Raw genomic sequence first — 12,590 nt, 5'->3', positions numbered from 1 at the left:
AGTGATGTGCCATATCTTGAGAAGAATATTAGAAATCAATAGCAATACAAACCAAAAATTAAGTAATGAGGTTAAGCACCTCTGAATGATGCCATTTTAAAGAGCGGATTAGAAATAAATATGCCAATTGCTATGTAGCCTATATCTGAAATGAAATGATGATCAATCAATTTAAGTCAGTGAGAGAATGAGATTGTCTTAACAAGAGCCAAATAATGTGCTGTGCATGACTTGTCAAGAGAGACAAGAGGCTGGAGCTTTAGTGACGCAGCAGCTGCAATATGACAGAAAGCACATGAACACTAAGAGAAACAAGGAACAAAAATAGAAGTTCAAGATCACCATTCAGCTCAATTGAGCTAGAGATGAACAAGGAAAGACTTCTATAGTGTAAGTGAATGGCCAGTGAGTTCTGATAGGATTACTTGGTTCAGCTGAGGATAAACTACTTAACCTACTAACCCAGGATGATATGCCAACAACAAAAAATGAAGTGACCATCGTAACCTGTCCAAAGCTGTCTGAATTTTGTTTGGGATACCTAATTATCAAACCACAGAAACATCTGCCTTACTCAACCAGCAGCACATTCAAACTGATTCAGAAGACAACTCTTAGTGATCAAGGAGCTGGCATGTAACTGCCACTTCATAATCTATTTTCCTAAATAAGTAAAACAAAAAAAATCATGTGCAAGCAAAGCTTACTCATATGAGTAATTCTTACTCTTGCCACTAGTCCCATTGAAGTAAATGGAATTATGTGAGGATGGATTACTTATGTGACTAGTGTGTGGGGAGCCTTTAAAAAAATAGAAGATTCAAACTGGGAGAGCAAATAAGAATATGATCCATCAGGCATTGTTATTACTTCAATGTAACTTACTCAGAGGTTCCCTTGATTGTTGCTGAATAATATTTAGTTTTTCGTTATTATTGCGTTCTGGATTAGAGAACCTAATATTATTTTTTACTTTGGGCCAGATTCTCATGTCTTTACTCCGGCTGATTAGTGCTTTTGTGCCTTGAATAGCTAATCCATTGCCGAGGGAGCCATATCATGAGGGACAGTAGCAGAATCTGACCCGTAGTATATACCAATGTGAAGAAGACGAGGAGAGGGATTCTCCCTCCATTACAGCTCCTGTGGTGGCATCAAGGGGGTGTAAAATGCCAATATGCCCTGACGTCCAGTGTGATGATTAGTTTAACTCTCTGCATGAGAGTAAATACACCAATTTTAAATTAAATGACCAATGCCAATCATACTCTGAGACACCGTTGGAGATAGATTCAAAATCATAGTCCATTTCTCCCCTAAAATCCTTGTAATGTGCTTTGGATGCTGTTCGTACCCGTCAAAGCAGGAAATTACAAACACAGGGAAAACAAAGTCCTGCCATGAATTAACTTTAACTTTGTAGCAGTTTGTAATTTTCAGGACTGCCCGTGTTTTCAATTGCTTCCTAGTTCAAGAAACTTGCCCTAATCTGATCCACTGGTAGACAATAAAAAGATACTTGTAGCCTACTCTGTAAAGTAAATTGAAGCAGTTCTGGCACTTGGTCTTAGTGAAGTAATTTTTCTTTTACATTGCAATTTTCCTTTAGAACCTTTATATTGTTAAACTCTTTCAGTGGTATATAGCTATGCCGGCAGAGACATGAAGCTATAAATGGTGCGTAGACAGTATGGCGATAGGCTAGCTAGATTACCCAGATGAGAAAGTGAGAGAGAGAAAGAGAGGATGAGAATGATAATATATATCATAGTCCCGCAGTTCTGCAGGACCATGATTGTTTAATATGTTTAATATGTATTCGTTTAAAGTTGATCCTGGTTTAACACATCTGATATCTCTAGTCCTCAGTAAAGCAGATACAGCACTGCCTCTGACAATATGCCTGCTTCTGTATCCCACCCTATTAATGTGGATCATCTCTGTTTCTGAGGGACCACCTCAAGGGATTAGAGAGAGTCAGTAAATCAGTCCCCATCCTTATTCTGTCCTTCGCACCTATACTGAGCTTTCAGGTAAAGTGTGCACAGGGGTGCGGGGGTGCTGAAACACCCCTGGGCTTGAAATGGTTTCCATCATATACAGGGTTTACAGTTGGTTCAATGGCTCTCAGCACCCCCACTATAAAAATTGTTCCAGCACTCCTGAAAGTGTGTATGGTAATGGATGTTTTTGAGATATGGACACCTGTCCAATAGGAACTAGATGAAGGCCACTAGGTTATTTTACATATTCCACATATGGCAACAATTTCTAGCCATTTCATCTTTGGTCTGGTGCATACTAATGCCCCAGAGATTAAAGTTTCTGTATCCTTGAGCCATCCAACCCTACTGTAAACACATCTTTATATTTGTCTGGAATTGCATGGTAGCATACTTTCATTTCTGTAATTGTTCTCCGTAAATATCCTACCAAAGTCATCACAAAACCCCCACAAAGGGGCAAATCCTCAACTAGTGGAAATATGGCATAGCACCATCAATGTCAGAGCTACAGCAATTTACACTAGCTGAGGATGTGGTCCAATATTGTCACACTGATAGGAGTAAAAGGAAAGAATGCTAATCCTGCTCTTTAGAGGACTTGAATACTTCAAATTTTGATGCATTTTTCCCATTTTATTGTTTTTCCCTATGTTTAAAAAGATCTGTACACTTCAGATCTATAAAATTGCAATAAAATCCTATGAGTAGAGTCGGTAATAAATGTACACTAAGTAGATTGGCTCACCTTGAACGCTTCTTTCATTGAGAACTTTGGGGCAATGTGTGTAAAAAGCTTCTCATGTATGGTGTGGAGACCTTGCCTGCTCTTTCCTTCCTGCCCTTCTCCTCCTCCTCTTTTTATTCAAGGATGTGGCTGCCAGACTCAGAGCCTGCCTCCTGCACATTCTTCCCAGGAGGCCCTGTGAAATCAAGTTGCTCAGTGTGTGCCAACATGGCTTTTGTTCCTTCGAAGGCAGAGCTAAGAGCTGGTTCTGCTGCCAAGAACACAGGCAGAGTACACTGAAAAAAATCCCAAACCCTCCATTTTATTCACTGCACTGTTTCATCCTTTTTAAATAGCTGGCATCTGCAGCTAGTTGCAGTGGGGAAAACCTACAAACATTGCACTTGATGTTAATAAATGTGTTTGCCATTAAGTGGCTGTTGTAATGTTCTGCTTGTTCGCCTTCCTGTGTGCACTTTCATCCTTCACTGTAACACTACTACTGCCTTGTAATTTGTCTCAGACATTTACATTGCTGGCTACAGGTATACAAACCTCTTAGATCAAGTAACTGTTCAGACACTTGATAAAAGGATCCATTCAGGGTCTTTGCTATTCTGTCTGCCAAATTCAAGTGCAGCCTTGATGCATGGAATACAAACCACCTTCTAGTCATAGACCACATTTCACTTCTCCTTGACTCCTAGCTGAATGGGAAAAACTCTTAGATGCTTATGTGAGATCTTTAATGCACACACCGCTTCCTCTGATTTTACCAGAGTCTAAAGATGTCTCCTGTGGCTGCTCTCTATCTCTCCAGAACAGCTGGAGCAGCTATTCCTAGAATTCTCTGAGTGAAGTCCATATTTCAAATAATTGAAAGTAGCTCATAACAGCCTTCTCAGTGGGATGGCAGGAATTATTGTCTCTGGAACAAGCCTACTGTAGATGGGGTAGGCAGCTCGGAACATCAGCTCTGGGAATGCTCTGTCTGCTGTTGAGATGACATTTTCCTGACTATGATAATACAGTTTTCCTCCATCCCCCACTTCCCCCGCTCCTTCCCCCCAAAAAAGATCTTGCTCTTCTCTCTTCCAGCAAAACTCAAATATAAAATTTGACTTTAGAGACCCATGAAACAGCTAATGTGAAGTGCTTCCACCTTTTGGTCATAAGCCTGTGGCTGGTTTCTGAGGTCTTGGTTCAGTAGTCCATCCCTGTTCAACAAAACACTTAAGCCTGAGCTTAAAGCTCATTAACTTAATCGTATGCTCGAAGTTAAGCACAAGCTTATGTGCTTTGCTGAACCAGGACAGGCATAAGGCAGTGCTTAAATGCTTTCCTAAACTGGGGCCTGAGTGCAATGATAGGCATGCGACGAGATTGGGAGAGAAAGGTCTGCCATCCGTCCTTTCCACTGACTATGACTGGGGCAGGGCAAATGAGAGAGTAACCAGAGGGAGAAGGTGAGACCGAGGGAATTTTACTACAGTTGCCACAAATGCCACAGCTAACAGTCATTGTTTTGAAACAGTACTCTAGGACACTGCAGGGTGTTTATAAGGGCTGAGAGCCAATCAATGTGATTGTTACAAAGCATAATAATTAAGATGATTAGAATTAGATTCCAGTCAAGAAACTGGCCAGTTCCCAAGTGCATATAGCCTGGGGATTGGCTAATTTCCTGGTTTATGATAATTTCTTGGTCACTAGGGGCTGCCATACATGGGAGGAAGAAGGGTTTGTGATGGGTGGAAAGTGGAGCTGGGTTGGGATGCCTGCCTATGAGTTCTACCCTGTCTGTGCTCAAAGAGGAAACCACTCACTTTTCCACAGTCAGCTCTCTTAGTGAGAGGTGCCAATCCTTCCCCTTTCTTCCGTTCAGTAAGCAGCATGCCTTGCTGAATGGAGCCGAAGAGAGGTGAGCAGGGAGAGAGAGGCTGACAGCCAACTTGGAGTGGAGGGGCTCTTCAAATGTTTATCATGAGGGCTGCAACTGGGGCGCATTTTGAGGAGAAGAGAGAAATGGAGGGAACTGTGCTAGCCTGGGACACAGGCCACATGTTTTGTTCTGTTTTGTTATGTTCCCGAGTGATCCCAACACATAGCCACATGTAGAGCTCATTACTATAGCCTCATTGTGAAGTAAAAAGGTAAGGATGAGCGTAGCAAATCTGCACCCTAAAGAAATGGTCACGCTCACTGCCAATCACATTCTTAGCTGTGGTGACGGTGGTGGCCTAAGGTGCCCTAGACAAGTATACCCCTCTCTGTATCTCACTGCAATTTGCTCAAGGTGTGTACCTTGCCTTGGTGTCCTAGGAGTTAACAGTCAAAGGAGACAAAGCACATTACACTTGTAGTGAGAAATATGTTCTGAGACCCATGCAACCCTGGAGTACAACAAAGAGACTACAGAAGAAAATTAGAGATTAGACTTTATTCACAGGGTCAGAAAAGTCAGGAAGCTAAGTGGGTACATCAACAGGCTAGTAAAATAGTGTGCGGACATGGTATTTATACCCTCACTTCTCAGAGTGAGGCAGGAAACTCAGATGAGGCTCGGGGCTTGGTTCATGATCACTCTTCAGCTCTGCTGCACCATCAGCTACAAGACCCCCACTGGGGAATATCTCCAATGTAAGGCACCTGTCTGGTAGGTGCAGAGCCAGCTCTGCTGACGCACCCCTCCCCCGTGCAGGACCACTTGGTACAAGGGGTATATTGGACATTTTAGGAGTGGAAGGGGGCATTGCAGCTGCCAGAAGGCCCTCAGGGACCATGCCAGTCAGAGCACAAGGTAGAGCATCCCTGAGGACTGCCCTCAGCTGCATCAAAAGCTGAACTGGGCCCAGCACCCCAACGAGTGGGAAAGCACAAACCATCTCTCCTCAGTCATCACACAGTGTTCTGTGCCAGCACAGGTTTGAATCAGACCCTCTGTCAGTCTCATTCTTTTCTGCATGAAAAAATTTTTTTGATGGTGGAAGAAGTTCTATTTTACTCCCTTTCAGCTGTGCCCTCCGCATGCACAGGCTTGAGGATCTGCTTTTTACTTTGGACTTTTGCACAGATTTTAGTTTCCAGATGAGGTGTTTGGAAGATTCCTAGTACATTCCCAGATGAGAATGTAATATAGTGAGCAGAGTCTGTAGCTCTCTGCTGCTCTTTAACCAACTTTGACATCTTTTTAGATTTTTAGATTTTCAGGATACTGACATATTGAGTGAGAATGATCTATTCTTATTCAGTAATTCAAGATATGTAGGTGGCAGCAAAGCTTACGCTCTGTAAGGTGTAATTATCTCTTTTTAGCATTGAGCTCTTCAATGCAGCTTTGATTGTGATACCTCTACGTAGCCTGATTAAATCAAAGCCAGGTTAGGGCATTAGGATTAAGGACGTAAATGAATTGTAATTACATCAGAGCCAGTCAAATTAGCGAGTGATCAGTAATATAAACTATGCTAAATGGCATCTAATTCTGAATAATAATTAATTTGGTTCTTCCATTAAATAAGACCCGACACACTGGTCCTTTATCAACCCACTAAAGGCTGGTTAGCCTTAGGCACCTCCAGTGCTTATTGGCCCAATGTAAGTACAGGAGTTCTTACAAAACAACATTATAAAGACCCCCTTTTTCATCCTTTTTCCTTCATCCTCCTTCTAAAGTCTGAAACCCAACATGTGCATGACCCTACTGGTTCTCAGTGCAGTCATTTTCTCTGCTGCTGGTCTCCTTTTCTCTCCAGTGTGTCTGCTCCACTGCTGCTGTTTGCCAGAACTCCACTATGGGCACCACATGGACACAAAGAGCTGGACAAGTCGGAGAGAGGGGAGGGGAACAGATAAGAACAACAAAAATGATCAGTGGGTTCCTGGGGGAACTGATGTGAGGCAAGATTTAAGCAGTGCAGTGTGAAGGCTAAGAGAGGACATCAGAGCAATCGAGACCTTTCATAAATGTTTGTAAACACCAAGGAGGGAGAGGAACTGTTGGTATGTTGGGATGAAATTAAGAAACTCAAAATTTAGGATAAATCTCAGGGAACAAAACTCACCTTATTGACAGTGAGAGCAGTGAAACTGCGGACTGAAGTCTCAAAGGAAGTTGTGGAGACACTAATGTTTGGGAATTTTGAAATTAGACTAGAAAAAAAATCCTAGTAAATATGCTGTAAAAGCCACCTAGCATCGGCAGGTGGATGGACTGACAGATCAGTAGGTCATTGCCATTTCTCACAACAATAGTTCTATTATTCCGTATCTATTCTGGAGATGCTGCTGCTGCCCTCTTCCTATTGGAAGTGATTTAGTTTTTGTTTGTCTGCCAGATGCAGCTCACTAGCCAGTCTCTCTGAATGGTGGGACTGATGTCCCAGTGCTTCAAGAGCTTTATAATTATAAATCTTGGGGCTTGGCTACACTTGAAAGTTGCAGTGCTGGGAGTTACAGCTCTGGTTGTGCAGCTGTGTAGGGACAGCGCTGGTGTGTGGCCACACTCACAGCTACCAGCGCTGGTGTGTGGCCGCATTTGCAGCGCTGTTGGGAGTGATGCATTATGGGCAGCTATCCCAGCGTTCAAGTGGCAGCAACGTGCTTTTCAAAAGAGGGGGGTGGGGGGTCGTGTAGTGTGACAGGGAGCGGGGGGAGAGAGAGAGAGTGGATTTTTGGAGCCAACACTGTGTGTTTAGCTTCCTGCCTTGAAAAATCAGAAAATGTTCCCGACCCCTTAGTCTTAACTCTTAATTGCAAACAGCCTGCAAACGGACTCCCCACTGTTTCTCTGTCAAGCAAACACTCACTCCCTGCCTGCCTCATTATCTCATTTGATTGTTCACAGCCAGGTACAGATTGATCAAAGCAAACAGGAGCTGTGTTATAAGCAGCTCCGGGATCAACGGAGCTCCGGAGCTCCGAGTTCACAACAAAACAAAGAGAGGCTGCATAACAAAACAAAGAGAGTAATTTATAAAAGCATTCTGGGATATCTGCTAATACCCTGGAGGCTAATAACAGCGCTGGTGTGTGTCCACACTTGACGAGCAGTGCTGGATCACCAGCGCTGCAATCGTTACACCCCAACCAGACCAGGTGTACAGCCAGCGCTGCAGCCAGGGAGTTGCAGCGCTGGATGTGCCTTGCAGGTGTGGACGGTTACTAATTGCAGCGCTGGAAAGCCTCTACCAGCGCTGCAACTTTCAAGTGTAGCCAAGCCCTTGGGCAAAGAAAACCACATTAGCTGATTTGAGTTCTTGGCCATGATCTGGCCAGTCTGCACTCAGTGCAGGACTAGAGGGGAAGGAAAGCTGGCTTTAAACCACCTTTGCATTCCTCAGATCCCTGGAGCTGCCAGGGGCCAGTTTGGCATGCCTTCCTGTGTAATTTGAAGCAGGGCTGTGATTGTGGTTATGGAATAGCAACACAGCCACTGGATTGTGAAGGCGAGTTTCTTCCTGACTTTGTGTCAGATGGGGGTAGGTTTCAGTATGTTTGAAGAAGTGTTATACAGCAGCCAGCATAATCCTGAGTGTGGCCTTTGGGTGCTATTGTAATATAAATATTATACATCAGATCTGTCTCTGTTTAATTTCTAAATACAGTTTGGGTACATTGCACTCTTCTGTAACTCACCTTTGAAATGATCAACTCCTTACTCTGTACTGTGGAGACCATATGACAAATTAAAGTGCTGCTGGGTATTAAACCCAGCACCTCATGCTTTCTGAACAATTGCCTCTAGCAAGGAGGTGCTCAGATTAATCAAAACTAGGATACATTAGGTCTACTATCCAGTTAATTCTGCATGTAGTTCATCTTCAGTAATTTAAAAATATTTATTTTTTTCCAGATTTGTTTGTGTCAGGGTTTTAAAAGGTGCATTAATTCCCTATCAAAATATTTCTGTTTATAAAGATAGTGACTAGGATGATGTCATGTGAAATGCTTAGACCCCTGGCATGCACTTACTGTCCCAATGCTGCGCTGCTTACCTGAAAAAAGCTAACATTTCTACCAGCCATGAAGCAGCACAAGCACATGTGATGGGGATAATATTTAAAAGGAAGTCAGATTGAAGGGGCGGGGAGAGAGAGAGTAGGATTCCAGATACTATGCCCTGGCCTACTGGTACACAAAGGCCTACACAAATGTGTAATGTTTATGAGTGGGTATCTCTGAGGAAGATTTCTCCCTGAATGATGATCCTTCCTCAGGTAACATAAGAAAAGGGATATACTTAAGCACCTGCTTAATGTCAGGCACATGCTTAAATGGTTTGCTGAATCAGGAGCCCGAAAAAGAAACTGGCTTAACATTTTCTCTAAGTGCTGTAGGTTGACAGAAACTCTCCCAGGCCCTGATCCTGCAAAGTCTTGCACACGTGTTTAACTCTACATGGTGTGAGTAGTACCAGTGAAGTCACAGGGGTTACATATAGTGTGTAAAGTTAAGCCTGTGCATATGTCTTTGTAGGATCAGGACCCTACTCATCTGAAAATCTAAAAGAAGAATCTAACCTGTTATAGTAGGTCCTTTTACATTGCTACGAAAGACACCTAACTCCCACTGGCATAGTCACTGGCCCTTTGAAAACCTCCCTTTAAATCTTGAATAGCTAGCCAAAATCAAATACGTTGTGAGAAAATCATATCACTTTCATAACTTCCTCAATCACATTCTCAGTCCCTCATTTTAAACAAGAGAAATTAACATTTGGCTATTATAATTCAAACAGATTTATCTCCCTTCCCTTCCCCCCAATCATTTTTAACAGAGTTCTTTGCAATGGTGCTTTTCTTGTAATTATGGCTATGGAGAAGTTCTATTCATTGTTCACTCATGCTACAGCAAGACAGGAGATCTATGTAATACATTTGCTTAATTGTCAGATACCATGAATTCAGGAGAAATGGTAACTGGGGTGAGACCTGTTCTTATTTGTTCTACTTGATTTGCTCCAAAGATTGGCTGCTCCTGAATTCACCTAAGAGCATCCTACTTTTAAAAACTGTCAGTGCTAGTTCTGCATGAAGTAGAGCCAGTGTTATGGGGTTTTATAAATAAAATCCAGTGACATTCAGAGGCTTGCAATCAATTACTTGGCCACTTGGCCAAAGATCTGTTGTACTGTAAATGTTTATACACTCAGTGCCTCAAGGCCTATATAATCATTTGGCATACACCATTTGGTCCACAAGTGTAGCGTGGCCTTGCTTACAAAATATGTTCATGATGGCAATTGGTAATAACGTACTGCAAACTGCACAGGCTAATGGAACCAGTAAATTTAGTCCTGGATATGACAGAACAGGTGAGAAATCTGAGTATCATTTTAGCCAGAATGCCTTCCTCTGAGGTACATGTGTGTGTTTGCACATCGTGTCTGTATGAATGAATATGTACATGCGTGTGTTGGTATGTAGGTATACATACCCCCATGCACACATCTAATTTATATGCACACACACAAAGTTAGGCTTGCTAGAATTTAATTTTTATTTTTGTAAATTCAGTGGTTAATAATGACTTATTTGTAACTTTTTTCTTTCAATTTTTATCAATTGTAATACATTTTAACAGGAAGGCTACAGGGGCCCCTCGTGCAGCCACAGGGCTGGTGACACAGGATCCCTGCAGACATAAGGTGTAGGGAAGGCGGCAGTCCTGGTGGGACAGTGCAGACACCACCCAGCCAGGACCATGAGCTGGAGACTGAGCCCCCAGCCATGGAGGAGGCCACACCGCAGCTGCATGGTTCCTGCTCAGGGACAGCCCCTGTGCGCCCAGCCCATGACTGAGTGGGCAAAGCTCTGACAGTGGGGCTACAGAGAGTTCCCTGCATGGCTGGGATACTGCACGGTGAAAAAAGCTGTGGTCACCCACTGCTATCAATGGGGTTTTTTTCCCATTGATTTGTGTGTGTCAGGTGAAATCGACAACTACCTATTTAAACTGAATCCTGCCAAGCTTTATCATATTGTGTATGAAAAATCATGAATTATTCTCACAAGATCAGTGAACACTATAATTAATACACTGAGTAGTCTATGTAAAATATGAGACATAGATCTATTACACCTATGCAGAAACTATAATTAATATAAAAGGAATGCAAAGAGTCCTCCTTCAGCTGTGTTCAGAGCAGGAGAGACAAAGGGAGACAGAAAAACAATCATAAATTAACAAAATTCTTCCTCGGAGATGGATTTGTTCCTGCTTTAGTGACTCATGTGCTGCCTCCTTCATTTCCAGCAGCATGCTTGCAACTATTGGTGAGATGATGAAGGATGTGATGATGCTTAAAATATCCCAGTGTGACCAGCTCTCTCAATTTTACTGTGAATCTTACAATACTGAGTATTTTTTCTTAAAGTCCCAGCTCCAGGAGTCCCATGATTACTGGGGAATTTTAAAAAAAAATTACATTTCCATTCCTTGTGCTTGCAAAGAAAGGCTTGCAATCATGAACCCGAAATGCTCCCACACCAGAAAGCAAATGGAAAAAAAAATCCAACATTGATTATTTTTTTAAAATCTTATTATTGTTAAGCCAGCCTCGAGGTTGGTGTATTCCTATCCTTCATCAGGACATCAACAAATAAAGCACAAAAAAAAATAGGGATTGAGAAGAGAAAAAGAACAGGCATTGTAGTGAACGTGGAAGAGAAAGGTTTCCCAAAGCAGCCAGTTTTAATTACTCGCATGCTTTCTTCCTGTGACACATCTCTTTTCTTGCTGGTTTAGATAAGCTGTGCTTAGAAACAGATGGCAAATACCCTCAACCCAGACAAACAGCAATGGAAAGAATTGGCCTGGGTATGCAAACTACAAATCTGACTTGAATATGAGGTAGCTATACACAAGTCACTCATTGATCAAAGATGCTAAAGCGTACTGTCAAACTGAAATTCTTGTTCTGATCTTACTGAAGTCAGTTTCAAAACTCCAGTTGGGGATCTGGCTCTGATTTGGCATAGTTGCTCACAGGGGAATTACCCCAATTCTGGCATAAAGTCTGTGTAGCAGCTCCTACAGCATGCCTCTCCTTGTGGTTGCTGTAAGACAGAGCCAGAAGTGGGGAGTGGCCAGAGCTGCCCTTTGCCCCTGCAGTCCCCAACAGCTGTCACAACCTGGTTGGCCTATTAGACAATTTAGAGCAACCCTTAGGCTCTTATAATTGTGTCAGGAAACCAGCCCAGCAATCAGCTGCAATATGAATAAAGGATAATACTCATCTGTCATTGAATTGGCTGAAAAACCTACAGAAAACAACTTGTTTTATGTTGGTTGGTGCAAGGAAGCATAGGTCAGGAACCTCAGTTTATAGGCTGCTGGGCAGCAGCCATGTCCACACCCCCGCCTGACAGCTCTGGTGAAGCAGGGAACAGCAACCTATGAGTAGGGCCTTACCAAATTCACGGTCCATTTTGGTCAATTTCACAGTCATAAGATTTTTAAAATAATAAATTTCATGATTTCAGCTATTTAAATCTGAAATTTCACAGTGTTTTAATTGTAGGGGTCCTGACCCAAAAAGGAGTTGTGTGGAGGTCACAAGGTTATTGTAGGGGGATTGCAGTACTGCTACCTTTACTTCTGCGCTGCTGCTAGCGGCAGCACTTCCTTCAGCACTGGGCAGCTGGAGAGCAGTGGTTACTGGCTGGGAGGCCAGGTCTGAAGGCAAAGCTGCTGCCAGCAGCATCACAGAAGTAAGGATGTTATGGTATGGTATTGCCACCCTTACTTCTGTGCTGCTGCAGGCTGGGTGCCACCTTCAGAGCTGGGCGCCCGGCCAACAGCCGCCACTTTCTGACCACCTGGCTCTGAAGGCAGCGAAGAAGTAAGGGTGTCAATAC

This window comes from Mauremys reevesii, linkage group 7, assembly GCF_016161935.1.
Source record: "Mauremys reevesii isolate NIE-2019 linkage group 7, ASM1616193v1, whole genome shotgun sequence".
NCBI lineage: Eukaryota > Metazoa > Chordata > Testudines > Geoemydidae > Mauremys > Mauremys reevesii.
This window is presented reverse-complemented; position numbering follows the sequence as displayed.